The sequence below is a fragment of the Dasypus novemcinctus genome, chromosome 19 (assembly GCF_030445035.2).
Source record: "Dasypus novemcinctus isolate mDasNov1 chromosome 19, mDasNov1.1.hap2, whole genome shotgun sequence".
Taxonomy (NCBI): Eukaryota; Metazoa; Chordata; class Mammalia; order Cingulata; family Dasypodidae; genus Dasypus; species Dasypus novemcinctus.
Window position 1 is genome coordinate 43,778,139 of NC_080691.1, and position 20,099 is coordinate 43,798,237.

The window sequence follows — 20,099 nt, forward strand, 5'->3', positions numbered from 1 at the left end:
GGGGGTGGTGGGTATACATGGGGACCTCATATTTTTTAATGTAATATTTTAAAAAATGAATTAACATAACTTAATTTAAAAAATAAAATAACTCTTCCTCTTGAGTTACAATTGACATGTACTAAACACACAGTAATGAAAAGTGGACCATGAGACATACTTTGGCACATCAGTATGATGATGTTGGGGAGCACATCCACACCCAGAGTGCTCCTCAGGCCCTTCATCCATTCTTCCCTTTTGTCCCTCCACAAATGCCATCCCCAGACAACCTTGGAAAGGCTTTGCATCACTGAAGCTTGACAATCATTTTCTAGAACATCAAAATGGATTCAAAATGCATGTGCAGAAAGTGTCACAAGAGACCCAGGTGGATCCCAGGGGAGATTGAGAAATATAATATGGATTGGAGTGGACTTGCTGGTATTCTACTATAGAACTGTTGTGAATCTAGCAATGGAAGAAATTGTATCATTGATGTGGAGACGGTGGCCAAAGGAGTTGCTGAGGCCTGGGAGAGGCAGGAAGGGGTGTGATATGGGGCATTTTCAGGACTTGGAGTTGTCCTGCATGACATTACAGGGACAGATGCAGAACATTTTTTTATCCTGCCATAACCTGGGGGAAAGTGTGAACTACAATGTAAACTATGGTACATGTGGTGTGGCAGTGCCCCAGGATGTAATCCCCAAATGCAATGTGTGCTTCAGTGATGAAAGGGGATGTTGATGAAGGAGGAGAAGGAGGGTGAGGAGTGGAGTATAAGGGAACCTCTTATGTTGTTTATTGTAATGTTTTGTGTGATCTATTTATCTTTAAAAAAAGACAATACATTTTTTTAAAAAAGAGGCATGTACTCTATTTCATCAAGTGAATTTCAGTCCAGATACATTTTAAAATGCTTCCATGTTGTTGCTGAATGGCAATTCATAGCACGCAGTATTTTAGTGGGACCCTCTAAAATGGGACCCTTCCTCCACTAATGGGACCCTTCATGAGACTCTTTGTCCACTAATAATAATAATAAAATAAATATACTAAGACTGTGTATGAATGAAGGAGTTATATTCCTGAGAGGATTAATTAATTTTTCTCTTTGTGTTTGGAGAAAAGTTTCTTAGTACTGAATCACTAGATCACAGTGTAGGAATACCAGTTGTTGTCAAGCATGTGAAAATAATGACAGATAAGAAAGATCCACAACGCATAACCCCTCTGGGAATATACTCAGGGTCTCCTTCACTCAATGCCTCACCATTGTAGAGTAATCCCCATCTCCTAGCACCGAGGGGGTAGCACTGATGAAGGAGAGCTGAGGTGCACCAAGTAGAGATCATCTGAGAGGAAAAAACATACTCACAGGGCAGTGAGAACTGCTTCCAAGGGACTCGTTGCTACTCAGGACTCCATTCTGCTCTAAGAAGCACTTGCATGAGAGTCCATACTTTGGGACCCAATGAACAGCTATAGGAGCCCTGGGGCAGATTCAGCACTGAGAAGACCCAGTAGAGAATAAGATGCCCTGAGGGGAAGGGGAGTCCACATAAAGGGCCCCTTTACCAGGCCTGAGGGCAGGGGGCAGTAGGCAGAGCAGTAGGATGGCAGAAGCTGCCTCTGATGGGCTCAGGTCTCCAGGTCACTTGCAATTGTCCAAGTTCATGGCCAACAGTGGGGTCCACAGACATGTTCCTGAGGAACCTGAAACTGACCAGAGCTGGGAGCAGCCACCTGCTCTAACAGGTACCCTGTGCTCAGGGATCATGGGGCCACAGTGAGACCTGCCTCACCACATGGAGCCCCACAGTGTCTACCACATCTGCCCCATTCCCCTGGCCATCATCCAAATGATGGCCCTAACCCAGCACCCAGTGTGGGGATCAAGACATTGATTGTGGGACAACCCATTCACATGGATGGACCTTCTTCTCTCAGAATATGAAGAGGGGATGTGAGGGAGTTTGAGGAAACTCTACTCCACCTGTGGGACCACAGAAGTCAGGACTTGTGGACAATCTCCAGTATGGCCCTGTCCCATCTCCTCTTCAGCATCCTGGCTCATTGCACACGTGAGTGGATATGGGGAGCCACACAGGGCATGGTTTCTCCTCTTGTCTCTATATCCCAGAATCACCCTCTCTGTGTCTCTCCCACTTCCAGGGTCCTGGGCCCAGGCAGTGCTGACTCAGCAACCTTCAGTATCTGGGGCTGTGGACCAGTGCTGCTGCTTGCTCGGGTGGTAGAGGTGGGGTCTGGCTGCAGACGAGGGGTCGGTCCAGCTTTGGACAAGGGGTCGGTCCCGCTTGGGATGAGGGGTCGGTCCCACTTGGGATGAGGGGTCGGTCCGGCAGGAGATGAGGGGTCGGTCTCACAGGGGTTGCGCGGTTCGGCTGACGGGGTCGCCCGGCAAAGCCGGCGACGAAGGGGTCGCCCGGAGAAGCAGGCAACGAACTGGGGACAAGGGAAGCCAGGCCCTTGTCGGGGGCTCTCAGGACTGGAGGGTGCACGGCAGAAAAACTACTGTGGAGACAAGGTAAACACGCAAGTCCACTTTATTGAGGGAGAGGCAACAGTTTTATAGGGGCTGGGGAAGGCTGATTGGTCGAGGCTACACCCTGTTCTGATTGGTTGCCGGCGAAAGGTCAGTGGGCAGTACTGGACGGGGGAGGGGTGGTGGTTAGGGATTGGCTGTCGCTGTTGCTGGGGGAAGGGGCAGGGTTTAGTGATTGGTGGCTGCTGTTGCTGGGGTAGAGGGCAGACTTGAGTTTCCCGCCCACGCCTGGCTGTTGCTGCTGTCAGGGGGAGGGAAAAGGGCAGACTGGATTTTTCCGCCCACGCCTGGCTGTTGCTGCTGTCGGGGGAGGGGAAAAAGGCAGACTGGAATTTTCCGCCCTGCACCTGCGCAGGGAGAAAGAAGAAGAAGGGTGCCGCCCCACAGGCATCGTGTGGCGCCATCCGGGAGGAGGGGTGGCCGCGGAAGCATGGCTGCCGAGAAGGGGAGACCCGAGGGTACTCTGCGCCCATGCCGAACTCCCTTCAGGGGTGGTGGTGAGTCCGACCAGCCACCCTATTATGGGGGCAACGGCTTGGCCTGCCGCGGCTGCTCCCCCGCCAGGCCAGCAAACCACACTTCAGCCCGAGGGGTGACCGCAGGCCAGGGAGTCACCATCTCCTGCTTTGGAAGCAGCAACAACATTGGACACAGCTATGGTGTGCACTGGTACCAGCAGCTCCCAGAAACGGACCCAAGCTTCTCATCTATGAGGACAGCAGTTAAACCTCATGGGTCCCCAATCAAATCTCTGATCCTGGGTGTCACCTTGGCCTCCCTGAGCATCACTGGGCTCCAGCTAAAATGAGGCTACTCATCATTGCCAGTTCTATGACTACAGACTCAGCACTCACTCAGGGTCCAGGAGGGAGGGAAGTGAGACAAGAACTCGCCTCTCATCTGCGAGGATGGATGATCCTGAGCTACAAAGAGACTCAAAATCCAAATGAAAACTTTACAAAAAGAGGAGAAATAGGACTTACTCATAGGCCTAGGATGAAACTTTTATGTTGGAAGTTTACTTTAAGAAGGAGAAGATAAAACAAACTCTGTGTTCACAATCTACATGGTCATTTAAGAACAAACCCTAAGGATTGTAACCCCCCAAATCCAGAATTGATTAATGAATTTAGCAAACTTTCAGGATTTACAATTAACATATAATTATCAATTTTATATTATTGTAGAATGGCACTAAAATGTATATTGAACTGTGAAAAAAAACCCACAGACAATAACAACAAATAAACATAAAATGAATGGATAATAAATAAATTTAAAATTTTGTAAATTATACCCAGATTATTTACACAAAAGATATCTATGCATAGTTGTGAGTAAATAAATAAATTTTTATACTGCTACATGGATAAATCTTAAAAGAGATGTGTTGTATTGAAAATAAAAGAGAAAGGGTGAGTTTTTCAGAAAGAATGTTTTTATATACGTTTATAAACACACTCATAAAGCCAGAATTTAACTTAGGCAAAGATAAACATGATATGAAATAAGTATGCATGAGATTTGAGCATGTAAGGATTATCCTCAGCCTCTCTGTTGATTGAAGGTCCAGGGATAGGGTTGCTTTAAAAATAAAGGAATTGAAGGCATTTCCCTGAATATGAGTGATGGGGCCCTGGCTAATTTGTAGGAGAAGCATATTATATCCATGTTTATTAAAAAATCTTTGTTTTATTTCATTTTAAAAGTTACCTTTTGCTTTATTTTATATTAATAAAATAAATATAAATGAGAAGAGTGTGCCACTTGCTGATTTATGGATACACCACCCTGTTGCAACCAGATTGTTTCCTGTGGCTCCATCACATCCAAAGAAACTGCAGATTTTCCCCAAAGGTTTGGAGTCAGCCACATCAAGGACACAGGTCTGGGCTCCTCTGAGGGTCCTCAGCCCCATTCCTTCCCTCCCTCAATGGGCATACTGTCTTTCTGTCCATCTCTGATGCTGTGTGTGTGGTATAGGCAAGGCTGACTCAGCTACCCTCAGTGTCACAGATGGCCACTCTCACCTGCACTGGAACCAGCAACAATGGCAAAAGCCAGGGAGCAGTGTGACTGCAGCGGCACCCGGGCCATGTAGAAAGACTCCTGACACACAGGATTAATAGTAACCAAGCCTCAGGGATCTCAAAGAGATTCTTCATCTCCAGGTCAGGCAATGTGGCCTCCCTGAGCATCTCTAGGCAGCAGTCTGGGAAGGAGGCTGAGTATTACTTACTGCTCAGCATGGGACAGCAGTCTGAGTGTCTGCACTGTGCTCCAGGCTCATTGGGAAGGAGACCAAAATCTGCCAGCTTCCTCTTCCCTCTTCACTACCTCAGCCTTGTGGGCCATGGATCTGTGAGATGTCGCTGGGCTCCTGTTTGAGAATGTCATTGCAAATAAACATGTATATAGAGGAGAGAGGTGAGAAATATTTATTTTAATTCTGATTTTTTAATAAAGATATTGGTAAAACAAATGTGTTTTCATGTAAAGATAATGAACTATTTATTCAACTGACTTATCCCCAAGCATTATTCAATTTTGTATATTCATCCAGTGTCCAAATTGTGGCTAATCAACCATCTCAGTGTAGATGGGCCACATTCTTGACTTATCAGCAGTGAGATGGTGATGCCTCAGCCAAACTTTTTAAAACTTTCTTCTTTTGAGGACATCCAGCTGCTCAATCATTCTTCTAGAACCCCACCTCCAACTCTTCTTATCAGCCTCTGAATGGAGAGGTGAGACAAGAATTAAAGGGTACAAGGGTAAGACAGACTTAGAAAGTACCCTTCTCAGGGTGTGTGCTGGAAGAGAGATTTGAGCCAATGAAGGAAGACCAGAAGGGGAAACTCTACCAGAATGAATCCTATAGAATTAATGGGAAAGAACCAGACAGAATTCATGAGGGAAAGAAGGCTCCATGTAGTGACCATAGTTTGTTCCAAAAAAACAGGAGATGAGAAAATTTGGCTGTCGAGCAAAAGAAATGAGAGATGTGGCACTGGACTGAATGGGGTCATGTAGAGTGACACCCAGGCCAGGGAAAGCAAATCTGGAGGACTCTGGATTTTATCAAGGAAGGACTTGCCTAGTCATGGAGGAAACTCATCCAGAGAAGTGTGTGCTTGACTCTAAGGGCCACCTGGGCCAAGGAAGTGTTCTCATCTGGAAGTGACATGGTCATTCAGAGAGAACTCTCTAGAAGCAGAATGCAGAAAGGATTGATGGATAAACTGGTGCAAGAGAGAGACAGAGAGACTAGTTAGGAAGCAGAGGCCAAAATTCAGGATTAGGGTGATGTAATTTCCTAGATTGGAAATTGGAAAGGAAAGGAAAAATTGTCATACAAGGTCAAATGTTGAGGTGTGATGGCAAGAGTTGGATATGGATAGTCTTTTGAGCATCAGGAAAAGGGAAGCAACAAATATGAGTATGATTGTTCTGTGTGGGGATTTGGATGGACGTCTATACTCCATCTGAAAGAGGGCCATTGGAATCTTGGTTTCCTGCATCAATATATGACTTTTTTTTAAAATTGTGGTTACCTTAATTTTCCTGGAGTTTGAAGGGAGAAGGAAAGGATGTACAGAGTGATTTTCACATTTTTATTCTAAATTCTGATTCAAATGCCCTGTAAAGTTTTAAATGAAGCAGGCTGAATGGTTTGAAATGCCAGATATCATGGAAGGAATGTTATTTTACCTTGAGATGGAGTATTGCAAAAATTAATGTCCCAGCTACAAAAGCATATGAGAGAGTGTAGTCTCAGTCCTCCTTGGTGGTGACATCAAAAAAGACCATCTGCAGACACTGGGCCCTCATCAGGAGTTCTGAGAGGTATCAGAGGGTCCTGGGGATCCAGCTAGACCTAGAGGACAAGGGACACATTATTATCCTTTTCTCTGAATTCCTGTCCACATGAAGTCCCAGATATTCAGGTCAGAGCAGAACACTGCAAATGAGCCCACCCTCCCTCAGAGCCACTTCCAACTGCACTGTCTAGAAAGGCACTATCCATGAGACTTGGAATGAGAACCACATGTGTAATGAAGTGTACTCCCTTATAAAAAGGGTAAAATGAAAACCAAATAGAACACAAATTAGAAAAAACTAATGTGTATCATATATTTTATTCCACAACATATATTTTCGTAATTGCAACCTTTGATCAATTTCCCTAAGTATTAACCAAATATTTTGTGTTCCTTAATTTTTGTAAGACTCCTAAATTTGGAGTATGTTTTATACTTTAGCAGGTCTCACCTCAGACTGTCAACAGCTTAAGTGCCTACAGTTACATGTGGCCAGTTGCACCCATATTGGAAGAGCAGGCCCACAGTAGAAAGAGGCAAACTTTTCAGATACAGGTGATTTTACAAATATTTCCTACTTTTGAGGCCAAATGGCCTTGATGGCAAAGGCCCTCTTTGACCAGTGATGGAGAAAACACCACAGAAAATATATATAAGTGAAATCACATGGGTGTGTTTCAATAAAACTTTATTTATAAACACAATAGAGGTTCTGACTTGAGTCTCTTGTTTGCTCACCACAGGCCTAGATTTTCACATAACAGATTCTTTTTTCTCCCACCATGGTAGATTTAACCCAGATGTACATCCAGGAGTCCATTTTACCTAGAGCCTCTTCTCTTTCCTTCTACCCTCTACTTCTCCAGTCTCCCCATTCTATTTGTGGACACTTAAACTACATATTCATCAGTTCTGGTTCCAATCTCAAATGGAGGAGGCCCTACTCAGGTTAGGGAAGACTGTGAGGTCCCTCATGCTTTTGAGTGGAGGAGCCACAGGATGAGCAGAGCTCTCTCTCAATATTACTGATGGTTGCGCCTCCAATCCCTCCCTGAATTGTAAGCAAGCCCCATGCCTGCTCCTAGAGAGTATTGTACATCAGAGAGAGGGAAGTCAGGATTCCACACTTCCAAACTGCTAGGTTTTGACTGGTCTTTCACAGTCCTTTGTCCCTCTGGTTGTTGAATCCACAGCAAATTCCCTCAGTGAGCTCCTTGTTGGAAACACATCCTCAGAAATTTCCTGCTGGAGAGGCCACCACACTGAGCTCATGACTTTGCTATGGTGAAGAGGCTTTAGCCTGAAGAGGAGGCTCTTATCCCATTCTGTAGATACTCCTTTTCTGTGAGGTGGGGGCAGTCGGCAGGAAGGGTAGAGCTAGTTCTCTCTCTTCAGTTTCTTTCTCACCTGAGTGAACCTGCCCTGAGGCAGGAGGGGGTGCTGTGGGCCTGCCTAGCTGGGACACCAATCATCTGGCTCCTTGTGGGGGACCTGCTGCTCAGCATCCCTGGGGCAAAGCAGCCAAGTGTTCTCATCCCTTGAGGAAGTTCAGAACAGACCCTGCCAAGCCCCAAGCCAAGAGGACTAAGGGAGAGCTCAGTGGAGGGAGGCCCTCAGGAACACACAATGATTTGCATGTGGACTCCTTTCTCCCCCAGAGTGTGGGTATAGATAAAAGATATGGGCAGCTCAGAGAGAATTTGGGGCCTTCAGACACAGAGTTCTTGGGGGGGGGGGAGGGGTGACCCACATCTTCACCATAGCCTGGCACAGGACAATTAAAGTGTCAGTGACAATGCTACTTTTTATTTTTCAATCTCGTTATTGACATTTAATTTACATACCATTAAATTCTGCAAGTTAACAAGGACTATGAAATTGTTTTTACTCTATTTATGGATTTGTGCAACCACCATCGAAATGGAATGCTAAAAAATTTTTATCATCCCACAAAAAGAATCATCCCCATTTGTCTCAGTCCCCTTCCCCATCTTCCCATTCCTAGGTAACCAATATTCTACTTTTTGGACATTTACCTATTCTGGGTATTTTTTATAAATGGCCTCATATAATATGTGATCTTTTATGGCTTACTTTTTCATTAATTTCTTCTCTTAATATTTTGAGGTTCACCTATAATGTTGCATGGATTATTACTCACTTTTTTTACAAAATACATTTTACTTTTAGGATGCCTTTGGACTTAGAGAAAATTGAGAGGATAGTACAGAGTTTCTATTTTCACAGAAGCCAGGTTTTCATGATAACAGATAATAGTTGTTATAATTAATGAGCCAATGTTGATACGTTATTGTTAATTGAAGTCCATATTCAGATAACTTTAGCTCCAGGGTCCCAAAGCAAACACCTCATGGCATTTGTCATCAAGTCCCTTTAGCCTCCTCTGGCTTATATCTGTTTCTCAGACCTTTATTTGTTTTGATGTCTTTGAAATTCTGAGGAGAGCAGATGAGGCATTTGGGAGGCTGCCCCGTAGTCAGAACTCATCTGATTTCTTTCTCCTGATACATTTTAGGAGGGAGCCCCTGCTCACAGCCTGCAGTTATATTCCTGCTCCTGTCATTCATATAGCATAGGTATCATTTGTCACTTTTATGTCTGGGAGATTTGCATTTTCTCTCACCTTTTTATTGATTTGTTCATTTTCTTGTTTTTCATCTTCTTAACCTTTTAATCATTGTATGAAATGTACAGGACACAACTTCCCATTTTAACCACATCCAAGTGTACAAGTCAGCAGTGACCATTATACTCTTAATATTCTATGATCCTAATCAACATCCATTACCCCTACATTTTTGTCATCTCAAATGGAAACTCCTCACACATTGGGCCTTAACTCCCTCTTACACTGCATGTTGGGCTCATCCCATAAAATTCCCATAAATTCTCAGTTCTGGGGAACAAATCTGAGTCTTGCCTCCTGTCTCTTTGCTAGGCGACCTCACAACTTTGTTTTCTCGAAATCTGAATGCCCTTGTTTTTACCTCTGTGTACACTGGGCAGCAAATCATTGCCCTGTGACACATCCTGGCCTGCAGGGAAGGCAACAGAGAGGAATATCCCACTCCTAGACATGCTTTTTTACATCTCAAACCTCAGTGAAGTAGAGATATTACAGTGCTGTTCTGATCTCCAAATCAACTTCAAGGACTGACTGAATGGAATGAGTTGGGGGACACACTGGACTCCATTATCTACATAGTCCTTGTGTCCTTACAGAATGAGATGCAGGGTGATTTGCATGGAGAGACACTCCTCTCAGGGCATGTAGGGGCCTAAGAAGGCTGAGGGCCAGGGGGCCTGTGCTTGGCCTCTGAATGGTCCCGGGGGCACCAGCAGCACATGTCTTCACAATAAGCACAAAAAGATGCTCAACTCCATTTATCATTAATGAAATGAAAATCAAATCCATTTTTACACTGTAAGTAATAGGCAAATAGAGGAATATTTTCAGTTATCTGTACTCCACATCTCCAGTTTGGGGGGATTGGAACCCTCCTCCATTGCTCATGGGAATGATAAATGTAGTAATTGCTTAGGAAAAGAGATCATCACTTCCTCAAAAAACGTCAGTATGGAATTAACAAATGAATCAGCAATTCCACTCCAAAGTATAGCCTAAAGAAATTGAAAACCTGTGACCATGCAAAAACTTACACAAGAATATGCCTCACAGCATGTTTTATAATAGCGCTATTATGGAAACAACTCATGTGTCCTTCAAATGATGAATGGTAAACAAATATCCATGTATCCACTAACAAGAGTTTACCCAGCCACAAATAGGAAAGCTTTACTGAGTTATGCTCCAATATGGATGAAAATTGAAAATATTTTGATAACTAAAAGGAGCCATACATGAAAAGCTACATATTTTCTGGTTCCATTGGAGGCAATCTGAATCAGGCAGAAATTAGATCAGTGTTTGTCCATGTCTGCTGAGAAGTGGGGCTGGGAAATGACAGCTCATGATTCATTATGTTCTGGTTTAGATAGAGGATTTATTTCCAGAGCCTTGTGAATATACTAAATCCAAACAATGATATACTTTAAAAGGGTGAGTTTTATGGCACACAAGTTACATCTAAATTTATAAAATAAATCCAGGCATGCTATTAGGGTCTGGGAGAGACCACATGTCTGATGTTAGAGGTTAGCTGGGCTCCTGGGGAACCTGACTTAATGCAACAGGACAGCTCCAGGTCACCTCAAATGCATGCCATAATTGCAATTGTGGTATGCAATTATGAAGAGAGGAAGACTGTGCAGCACTCAAGCCATCCCTGCCCAGCATTGCTCCACTAGGATTCCTGTGTGGAATATGGAACAGTCTGAATTTGACATACAAACTGAAGGTCTGAGTAGCAGATGAGTAGGCACAAGGATAGACCTGATGGAGTGTGTCCTGCCATCAGTGTTATTCCTCCCACAGATACTAGATAGTGATGTGGGCCAGATCTTTCGAAAGGAGGAGATCTTGAGTGCCCATTAACACTTGGCTACTGATGTGAAACTGATGTGGGTTATGGGTGGAAGGCTCTTTGTCTCTTCAGAGATAACTAAGTTGTTTGACTTGTGGGTGTGGAACGGTGGGGGGCTGCAGTCCTGCCCTTGGGGACTAGCAGGAGCTCCAGTCCCAGGAAATGTTTAACAATGCGGGGGCTATAAACTTTAAGTATTTAGGGGAAATGCAAAAACTAAATATGCTAAAGGCTTATCTAGAATGTCTGGAGTCCATGCTAAAAGCTTACCTAAGATGTGGAAGATATATGCTAATTGAAGCCTATTGAGAACTGAAACAAAGGGACCATTTGGCCTTTCCTCTCTGTATAAAAGACGTTTGAAAATCTTGTTCGGGACTCGGGATTCAAACTGAAAGCTCCCGAGTCCGGCCGGCCGTCAATAAACCATTTTTCCTTCTCAAAATCATTCCTGAGTCCTGGCCTCTCTATACTCAAATAATTGAACTTCTCTTACATTCCACAAAATTTTTGGTGACTCTGGTGGGATAATAAATGAAGGCCAGAGACGGTAGCATTTTGCTGTCCCTTCCAAATCCCCGAGGAAGCCGGGAGGACTCGGGTGAACCCCAAATCTGGGCGCCCCTGGATTAAATTTAATCCAGAAAAGATGTGGGCTCCACCAGAATCTTCCAGACAAAAATCGAGGGCAATGGAAGGTCTGAAGAGAAAGATTCTGGGAACGAAAAAGAACTCCGAACATGGAAGAAGGTAAGCCTCCCCGGGTGAGCACAGTCTGGAAGGCCCTAGTTTAATTGCTAGGAAGGGGAGGCTGATCACCTCCTGAGAGAACCCTAGTAGCCCCAGAAGGCTGGGGGGAAGCCGTTCTCTCTAGGCTTGGGAAAAGGAGGAAACCGGGGAAAAGCCCTGGTGTTTTGGGTTTGTCTAACTGCATGTTAGAATCTGGTACTGGTCTTATATCCACTAAAGGAGTGGAGTCTCGATTTTAATAGGAAGGGTATTTATAGGTTCAAGTCCTAATATCCTGGAAATTGGTCTAGATTAAGGAAAACAAAACTTGGTTACAGGAAAATGGATCGGCTTTTCTGGTGGAGCTTGGTCTGGATGTAAAGTTTAAACAGTGGAAAAGTCTAGCTGAAATCTTTTGTTATGGTGCTAATTTGTGAATGAATTCGCTTTATACCAAATGTTAAGTGTTCTGAGGTTTGTGATGGCTGTGGGGGCAGCCGTGGTGAAAATAAATATATAAACTTGTGAGTCAGATTAGTGACCTTTGTGCTTCTGTCTGTGTCAGCTCAATGTTAGTGTTGGAGTTGTGTTCTTATGTAAAGTAGAATTACAGCTGAGCTGGAGCCCTCCCTTGCCATTGGCAAGGGGGTGAAATGATTCTGGGGCAAAAGCTGAGGAGTCTAGATGTTTGTGCATGTTCTGCTGTCTTGTCTCTGGTCTGGCCCTTTGCCGGGGCTTGGAGGCCATCTGTGTCCGCGCCAAGCACCCAAGTTTGTTGGGAATGTCCCAGTTGGGGCGGCTGGGTTCCTGGGAGAGTTGCCAAATTTGAGTAGGTTCTGTCTGCCCATTTTGCCTGAAAGCTGGAAATCGGGGAGCGGCTTGCCCCTTTCCAGTGAGTCCACCCTTCTATTCATAAGCCGCATTCCTGTTTGTTGTGCACCCGACTGCCTGAAAGGGGGGGGAATTGAAGGAGGTGAAAAGCAGAATCAGAATAAATGCAGTAAAGTTCCCTCCTTAGGGTGTCAAAGCCAAAATACGTTTGCATTCTGCTCAGGTTCTTAGAAGGTATTGTAGTAACCTTAAGTGAGAGAATGTGTTCTGTGAAGGTAAAATCTGTCTTAAGGGTATAAATAATTATAAAAGTTTTACAAAGCATTGTTTAAGGTATTTAAGTGGCTAATTGCAGAAAGTCATTATTTAACAAAACTGAATTGATAATAATAATAATAAAAGGCAATTTTATAACAAACTTTTTCAGCAGCCAATCTCCCCTGCCAACTTGCTTCCAAAAAAACTGTTTCTGGTATTACATGCTACTAAGTATTTAAAGAGAAGAAAAGTTCATTATTTTAACAAACTTGTTTAGTATTAATGGCAATTATATGTTGTAAGAAGTTTGCCTGGTAACTTAGCATGTGGGATATATGGAGTGTGTTTTTATTGTTAAGGAAACAGAAGATGATTTTGTCCTAAGATAAAATGATTGATTATTGGAAAGAGTAGAGTGTGGGACAGAACCTGAATGAATACTGAAAGTGTAGAAGGTTTGTGGAAGGGAAATTTTTATGATTAAATTGAGTAAGATCAATATACAAAGAAAATATTTTATCAATAGCTTCTTGTGCTTTAACCTCATCATATCCTCAATGTTTGAAGAAGAGTCTTACCTCTTTTAAAAGAACATTTTATGTTCTAGAAATCAAATCCTGAAAAGTAGCCTTTTATTTCAAACTAACTGCAAGAGATTTATTCTTTTACTTTAAAAGAAAAATTAAAGTAATGGTTAAGTCCATTTAATATGTTATAAGTTGAATGAAAGGTATTTAAAGGTGTTATAAAATTAATAGGTTTTAAAAAATTAATAAAAACTGTAACTAAGAGTTAAAATCATTTATAAATGCATTTATATTATAAAACCGTGGAAAGACAATAACTGAGATTATAGCTGGGTGAATTTAGCCTGAAACTATTATTTAAGTGTAAATTCTACACTAACCTTTCCTTTGTTTATGGTTACTTCAAGCCTAACCTCACCCTTTGCCTTTGCCTATGGTTATTTCATAATTGAGAAGAGCTGGGACATCACTGTCTCCTCTCCTGGTATTAGTAACCCTTTCTCTCATGAATTCAAGTGTAAACTAAATAAATTGCTGCCTGATAGAATAAGGTTAAATGACCACTGGAGTTTTATTATCTCCAAAACCAAAAGGGGGGTGGAGGGGGAGAAGTCTCCTGCCTTGACGGTCAGTGTTCCTAAGAGTGGCAATTCATGAGAGAAAGCAGTCTGTCTCCCTGAGGCTTCAAATAGCCTCAGTAAATATATATAAAATTAATCTTGTTGCTTATCCAAAATTCTGCTAATTTCAAGGTAAAATATAAAGTTCTAAAACAAAATGGTGCTAAGGCATTGAGAACATTTTGGTTATTACAATCCATTAAGTAAGAAAGAAAATTCTTGTGGTAAACTGCATGGTCATAGTGCAAATTAAGAAGAGTTTCAAAAGTCTTTGAAAAGTTTAAAGTAACTAAAGTCATGTTGTTGTGTCAAACTATTCATGTCTGCCTATTTGCTCAAATTGTTAAAAATTAAATATGCAGATATATTTATAAATATTCTTAATGCCCAAATTGAACTAAGCAGGATGAAAAAGTCATAGAAATCTGATTATGGAAACAATTGGGAAAGGGCCTCCTCTTTGCAAGAGCTTTTAAGGCAAGACTAGGTGTGGCAGATTAAACCTATCTACTAGGCTAGGGAATTAAGAATCAGTTTGCCTGGTAATCTCCCAGTTTAAACCTTTGTCAGCCATAAATTGCAAAAAAAAAAAACACACACAAAGATTAGGTTAATTTTCACATAAGAAAAATGTTGATGTAACCTGGCGGCCTGCTGCCTCAGTCTCCCACTCCCGGGTTGGACAGCAGTGGAGACCAGTTTAGGCCAGTCCTATGGGCAGTGGAAGGATGCCCAAGAAGGAGCTAACTAAGTCGGTGCCATTTCAGCACTAAATTCTATTCCTTATTTGAAAAAGGGGGGAGCAGGTAAAAACTAAAATGGTTGGAATGTGATAGAGGAAGCAGTTAAATCAAACTTTTGCATGGGAAAGTTAAATCTCAGATAAGCTGTAACTTCTGAAGTATCCAATCTATGGAAAAACAGAGGAAGAGCTTGCATGCTAGGCTTAGGGGTATAAATTGTGTCATTTTTCTTTGTTCGGGGCAACAGCCATATCTGGCTCTGCGCCCCTTCTTGCAAGATTGAGAATAAATTATTTTCTTCTCCACAATCTGGTGAGCCTTATTTTCTTCCAGAAGATTTCTTTCCAACAAAATAAGGTAATTAGTGGCTCTATTAACAAATTTCAGTAAGTAAAGGAAAGTCCATAAAAACTATGGAGAGATCTTTCCTGGGTTATGATTTTAAAAAAATTAAGTAATTGTGTAATGTGTTTTAAAACCTGGTAGTCAGTATGCTTTTAATTTAATAATTTTCATAACTTAAAGAAAAGAAGTTTTTAGCTTCCTGTAAGGGAAAAAGAGAACATTCCTTGCATAAACTATTATGGTTTCAATTTTATTTAACTTGAGTGTAATCTCCCATAGTTAATTTATAAACTAAATTATATATACAAAATCTTTACAGTAATGAAAATTGTAAGTTCACATTGGTGAAATTAGGTTAAAGGAAAAAGATTGTAGATATGCTCTCTTAAATAAAGAGTAAATTTCTTTCATTGGTAATTGTAATTTAGTAAGTTTATTTAAACATGAGGTGGCTAGTCAAGGTGGTTATAGTCAATTATAAAGAGTTTGTAAAACATCTTCCAAACTGAAAATGTTTAAATAGTTCTAGTTGTAGAAGTCATTGTTAACTAAAGAAACTTAGATTGGTATTGGTAGCAGAAATAGCTTCATGATAATAAACCTGTCTGAAGGCCACTGCAAAATACACATTTAAGTAAATGGTAATAAAAAAGTTGTCTTGATTCTATTGGAAATATTCTGTTTTCATTCTAACAATGAAAAATAATATTTTCCTCTATTACTAAAGTAAAGTACCTACTGTTATCTTCATAGTAAAATTGTGTAAGTAAATAGTCATTTGATATATGTATTGCGTTAAGTTGTTTAAAATATATATATAAAACAAGGAATAAACTTTAACATTGTCAAACTCTTGTGCATTCGAACCAGGCCTTGTATACATTACAGGTGGCCTCTCCATGTGAGTTATTGGCTAGGCTGGTCACTGACCCCTCAATTAAAAATATGTGCTATATCAGTCTCTGGTTCTGCTCCTGAAGTCGATGGAAACTATATTGCAGTTTCAAGCTCCTGCAGCCAATAATGACTCGGTACAGCCAAGTGTACAATGGATATCGCCTCCAGACTGGCACTGTTCCATGGTGCCAGAGAGCACTATGCACCAGGCTAGTAGAATACTGGAAAATCTCTGGAATACTGGAAGGATGCTGCAACTTGCTCACTGCGTTGAAGAACATGCTAAGTGGAGCCATGATACCAGGAGACTGTAAGTAAAACTTAAACACAATTGGCATTATGGCCTGCTCTCATGGAGAGATAACATGTAAAGTATTACAAACCTGAAACTCAAAACTAATAATGGCAACTCTGAATCCTTATGCATTAAGTAATACATTAGTTAGTATTAAGTGCTGTACTTTTATCCTGTACTAAATATATGCCTAATAATTGTAATGTTATCTTTTCTATTTTGGATCAAGTGCAGAAGTATATTAGACATGTTAAATTCCTGGTAAAATCATTTTCTAAACAGTTAATAACATGTCTATAGAATAAGGTGGCAGTCTCAGCCAGTCTCAGTTAGCAAAAGTGAGGCTTGCTTGCTGATGGTGAGTCACCTATTGAACAAGTCAAAATTGCTAGAAATTGTACAATGAAAACCAAGGTGTAAAAATCTTTATTCTGTAGTTCTGATCACTCCCACAGGTGAAAAACTAAGAGTATTTCCAAATTAGTGTTCTAATCCTGAGTGAAGCCAGTTGCCCAAGGAGTACCAGTTCACCAGGAGCATCTGACAGAGCGAATGAGTGTCAATCATTGAACAGCTTGGAATGTGTCTTCAGACAAAGCTAAGTGTCTGTTGCAATTTCTCTCTAAAGATGGATAACTTAAAAAAGAATATATATGCTGTTCCCACCAGCTTTTAAGGAATGCCATCTTTATAGGCACCTAACCTTGTCTACCTCTGTAATCCAATGTGTCCTCTTTTAAAAATAGGTATTCCAAAATTTTAATTAAGTTTGTTTCTTTCAGAGTGAACATCTTATTAACCATATGAAAACTTCATCCAACTTCGTACAGAATGCCAGATCCATCTTCCTCCAGTTAGAATAAATTAAAGAGTTTTACACCTTATTAGGCAATGACTACAGCCCATGGCCAGCAGGAAGCAGTTACAGAAAAGAGATCGTCTCCCTTCAGCACCCCTTTTAAATTAAAGGTGTAAACTCTTTAAAAGTAAAATAAAAGTAATAGATGGATCTGGAACCTGACTGGAAATCCACGTGAGTGCCAGTGGCAGCAGAATAACTGCGGGAGGCCCCTGCCCAAGATTCTGCTGTCCAGAATGAAAAGTTCTAAACTTCTAAAAACGGTCCTGGATGCTGTACTAAAGACTGATAAATAATCAGTCAAGACAACAAACAGCCATCCACCTCATAGCTCCAACAATAATTATGCCAAAGCTTAGCAAGTAAACTTTGACAAAAGGGGGGAATGATGTGGGCTATGGGTGGAAGGCTCTTTGTCTCTTCAGAGATAACTAAGTTGTTTGACTTGTGGGTGTGGAACGGTGGGGGGCTGCAGTCCTGCCCTTGGGGACTAGCAGCAGCTCCAGTCCCAGGAAATGTTTAACAATGCGGGGGCTATAAACTTTAAGTATTTAGGGGAAATGCAAAAACCAAATATGCTAAAGGCTTATCTAGAATGTCTGGAGTCCATGCTAAAAGCTTACCTAAGATGTGGAAGATATATGCTAATTGAAGCCTATTGAGAACTGAAACAAAGGGACCATTTGGCCTTTCCTCTCTGTATAAAAGACGTTTGAAAATCTTGTTCGGGACTCGGGATTCAAACTGAAAGCTCCCGAGTCCGGCCAGCCATCAATAAACCATTTTTCCTTCTCAAAATCATTGCTGAGTCCTGGCCTCTCTATACTCAAATAATTGAACTTCTCTTAAATTCCACAACATCCTGACTCACCACAGCCTGGGAAATAGCTCCTGAATACATATAGAGACCATGGTCAGGAATGGAACTGGAAGAGGCAGGTTCTGTTTTGCCTGTTCCCATCTCAAACTCAGAAAAACCCCCTGACCTGTGCAGTGAGCCAGAAATGTGAGCAGGAAAGGAGTCCAGGCCATGGTGGAAATGTGCCCAGGGCTGTGCTTCTCAAGAAGACTCTCTCCAATGTCAGCTTCTCCAAGTCCCTTATAACCCCTAAGTCCACGTGCAGGGCAAGACGCTCATGCAAATGAGCTCCCAGCCTAGAGGACTCAGCAAGTTGACAGTTTATGGTATGGTTTTGTTGTGGAATGTAAGAGAAGTTCAATTATTTGAGTATAGAGAGGCCAGGACTCAGGAATGATTTTGAGAAGGAAAAATGGTTTATTGATGGCCGGCCGGACTCGGGAGCTTTCAGTTTGAATCCCGAGCCCCGAACAAGATTTTCAAACGTCTTTTATACAGAGAGGAAAGGCCAAATGGTCCCTTTGTTTCAGTTCTCAATAGGCTTCAATTAGCATATATCTTCCACATCTTAGGTAAGCTTTTAGCATGGACTCCAGACATTCTAGATAAGCCTTTAGCATATTTGGTTTTTGCATTTCCCCTAAATACTTAAAGTTTATAGCCCCCGCATTGTTAAACATTTCCTGGGACTGGAGCTGCTGCTAGTCCCCAAGGGCAGGACTGCAGCCCCCCACCGTTCCACACCCACAAGTCAAACAACTTAGTTATCTCTGAAGAGACAAAGAGCCTTCCACCCATAGCCCACATCATTCCCCCCTTTTGTCAAAGTTTACTTGCTAAGCTTTGGCATAATTATTGTTGGAGCTATGAGGTGGATGGCTGTTTGTTGTCTTGACTGATTATTTATCAGTCTTTAGTACAGCATCCAGGACCGTTTTTAGAAGTTTAGAACTTTTCATTCTGGACAGCAGAATCTTGGGCAGGGGCCTCCCGCAGTTATTCTGCTGCCACTGGCACTCACGTGGATTTCCAGTCAGGTTCCAGATCCATCTATTACTTTTATTTTACTTTTAAAGAGTTTACACCTTTAATTTAAAAGGGGTGCTGAAGGGAGACGATCTCTTTTCTGTAACTGCTTCCTGCTGGCCATGGGCTGTAGTCATTGCCTAATAAGGTGTAAAACTCTTTAATTTATTCTAACTGGAGGAAGATGGATCTGGCATTCTGTACGAAGTTGGATGAAGTTTTCATATGGTTAATAAGATGTTCACTCTGAAAGAAACAAACTTAATTAAAATTTTGGAATACCTGTTTTTAAAAGAGGACACATTGGATTACAGAGGTAGACAAGGTTAGGTGCCTATAAAGATGGCATTCCTTAAAAGCTGGTGGGAACAGCATATATATTCTTTTTTAAGTTATCCATCTTTAGAGAGAAATTGCAACAGACACTTAGCTTTGTCTGAAGACACATTCCAAGCTGTTCAATGATTGACACTCATTCGCTCTGTCAGATGCTCCTGGTGAACTGGTACTCCTTGGGCAACTGGCTTCACTCAGGATTAGAACACTAATTTGGAAATACTCTTAGTTTTTCACCTGTGGGAGTGATCAGAACTACAGAATAAAGATTTTTACACCTTGGTTTTCATTGTACAATTTCTAGCAATTTTGACTTGTTCAATAGGTGACTCACCATCAGCAAGCAAGCCTCACTTTTGCTAACTGAGACTGGCTGAGACTGCCACCTTATTCTATAGACATGTTATTAACTGTTTAGAAAATGATTTTACCAGGAATTTAACATGTCTAATATACTTCTGCACTTGATCCAAAATAGAAAAGATAACATTACAATTATTAGGCATATATTTAGTACAGGATAAAAGTACAGCACTTAATACTAACTAATGTATTACTTAATGCATAAGGATTCAGAGTTGCCATTATTAGTTTTGAGTTTCAGGTTTGTAATACTTTACATGTTATCTCTCCATGAGAGCAGGCCATAATGCCAATTGTGTTTAAGTTTTACTTACAGTCTCCTGGTATCATGGCTCCACTTAGCATGTTCTTCAACGCAGTGAGCAAGTTGCAGCATCCTTCCAGTATTCCAGAGATTTTCCAGTATTCTACTAGCCTGGTGCATAGTGCTCTCTGGCACCATGGAACAGTGCCAGTCTGGAGGCGATATCCATTGTACACTTGGCTGTACCGAGTCATTATTGGCTGCAGGAGCTTGAAACTGCAATATAGTTTCCA